Source organism: Lampris incognitus, unplaced genomic scaffold, assembly GCF_029633865.1.
Source record: "Lampris incognitus isolate fLamInc1 unplaced genomic scaffold, fLamInc1.hap2 scaffold_468, whole genome shotgun sequence".
Classification (NCBI taxonomy): domain Eukaryota; kingdom Metazoa; phylum Chordata; class Actinopteri; order Lampriformes; family Lampridae; genus Lampris; species Lampris incognitus.
Window position 1 is genome coordinate 10,001 of NW_026611427.1, and position 2,500 is coordinate 12,500.

The following is a 2,500-nucleotide window of genomic DNA, read 5'->3' on the forward strand; positions in this document are numbered from 1 at the left end:
GGGGGGGGGGGCGGCAAGCCTCGCGAGGGGAGCCGTGGAAGAGCAACTGGGATAGACGGTCCGGCTGAGCACCGCCGAGCACGCTGTCGAGCTGTGCAACGGAGAGGACGACTACGCGGTAGAGCCCCTCCCACTCCGCACTCTGCTCGCCACTAAGAACATTAAATAAAGGACATCGATCCGCCAGACCGGAGGAACCGACCGCCCGAACGCCGGCAAAGCCGGCCGGCGGACACCCTCCGAAGGCGTGTTAAGTTGGCCCATCGATCAGGACACAAACACGCAACAAATCCAGTCCGGGGTGTGGTGTAAGCAGCCCTACCAGAGAAATCACCTAACCCTAACCCTAAACGTACGGCAGACGCGTCCCCTGGCTCTCACATTGACAACTGAGAGGCTTCTGAAAACCTGGCCACGCCCATCAGTAAAAACCACTACAGCAAGTGACGACATATGTACCTTCAAAGTGCTGTACTACAGGGTGCTGTTCAAAAGGTATCTATCCCGTTTACTCTCTATGCTTCATATATCATCATATTATTGAAAAGTGCAAGCCTTTAGGAACAACAGCAACTCAAGTCGCCAACGCTCTGTTCACTCAATAACTGCAGAGATCCAAACTTCTCCTGGCATTAACATCGGCACAAAAACTGTGCGCCGGGAGCTTCGTGGAATATGGGTTTCTATGGATTCAGAATGAGATGTCAGAAAAGCTCCTGTGGGTGTAATGGTCAGTTATGTCAATACTTTTGGACATATGTTGTGCGTGTGCGTGTGTCTGTGATACCTAACATAAACACACCTGTATTACTAGAATTGATCGTTCACGCCACAAAAGTGAGGGGCAAACATAGAAAAGCGTGCAACCCAGCCACTGAGGATGCACAAGCCAGTGCATTCTTAGTGCAGGTCCCAAGCCCGGACAAATGGGGAGGGTTACGTCAGGAAGGGCATCCGGCGTCAAATCTTTGCCAAATCAAATATGCGGATCATAAATAAGATTTCCATACCGGATCGGTCGAGGCTCGGGTTACCGACGACCGCCATCGGTACTGTTAACCAGCGGAGTGCCGGTGGAAACTAGGCTACTGTTGGGCGAAGGAAAAGGAGAGGGGGAAGGCATGTCCAGAGGCAGCTAGAGAGGAGGAAGGGTAGGCGTGTGGAGGTGAGAGTCAGTCGGAACTTTGAATGTTGGCACTATGGCTAGTAAAGGGAGAGAGCTGGCTGACGTGATGGAAAGAAGAAAGGTGACAAGAGACAAGGTGGAAGGGGAGTAAGGCCAGGAGTATCGCAGGTGGGTTCAAACTCTTCTACCATGGTGCGAATGGGAGGAGAAATGGGGTAGGGGTCATTCTGAAGGAAGAGTATGTCAAGAGCGTGCTGGAGGTGAACACAGTGTCAGACAGAGTGAGGATTATGAAGCTGGAAATCGAAGGTGTATTGCTGACGGTTATCAGCGCATATGCCCCGCAAGTCGGGTGTAAGATGGACGAAAAAGAAGAATTCTGGAGTTGAGTTGGACGACGTGGTGGAAAGGGTACCCAAGGAGGAGGGAGTGGTGATTGGAGCGGACTTCGATGGACACGTTGCTGAAGGGAACAGAGGTGGTGAGGAGTTGATGGTAAGGTATGGAATCGAGGAGAGAAATGTGGAAGGACAGATGGTGTTCGATTTTGCGAAAAGGATGGAAATGGCTGAGGTGAATACATATTTCAAGAAGAGGGAGGAGCACAGGGTGACGACGTATACGAGTGGAGGAAAGTGCACACAGGTGGACTATATCTTGTGTAGAAGGCGCGATGTAAAAGGGATTGCATACTGCAAGGTGGTGACAGGGGAGAACGTAGCTAGGCAGCATCGGATGGTGGTCTGTAAGATGACTTTGGAGACCAACATGAGGAAGCGAGTGAAGACACAGCCGAAGATCAAATGGTGGAAGTTGAAGAAGGAAGACTGTTGTGTGGAGTTCAGGCAGGAGTTAACACAGGCACTGAGTGGTAGTGAAGAGTTGCCAGATGGCTGGGCAAGCGCTGCAGAAATAGCGAGGAAGACAGCTAGGAAGGTACTTGGTGTGTCATCGGGACAGAGGAAGGAAGACAAGGAGACTTGGCGGTGGTGGTGGTGGTGGTGGTGGTGGTGGTGGTGGTGGTGGTGGTGGAAGGAGGAAGTAGAGCAAAGTATACAGAGGAAAAGGTTGGCAAAGAAGAAGTGGGATAGTCAGAGAGATGAAGAAAGTACACAGGAGTACAAGGAGATGCAGCGTAAAGCAAAGAGAGAGGTGGCAAAGGTAAAGGAAAAGTCGTACGGTGAGCTGTATGACAGGTTAGACACTAAGGAAGGAGAAAAAGACTTGTACAGATTGGCTAGACAGAGAGACCGAGCTGCCGAGGATGTGCGACAAGTTAGGGCGATCAAAGATACAGATGGAAATGTGCTGCCAAGCGAGGAGAGTGTGCTACGAAGTGGAAGGACTACTTTGACGGGCTGATAAATGAAGAAA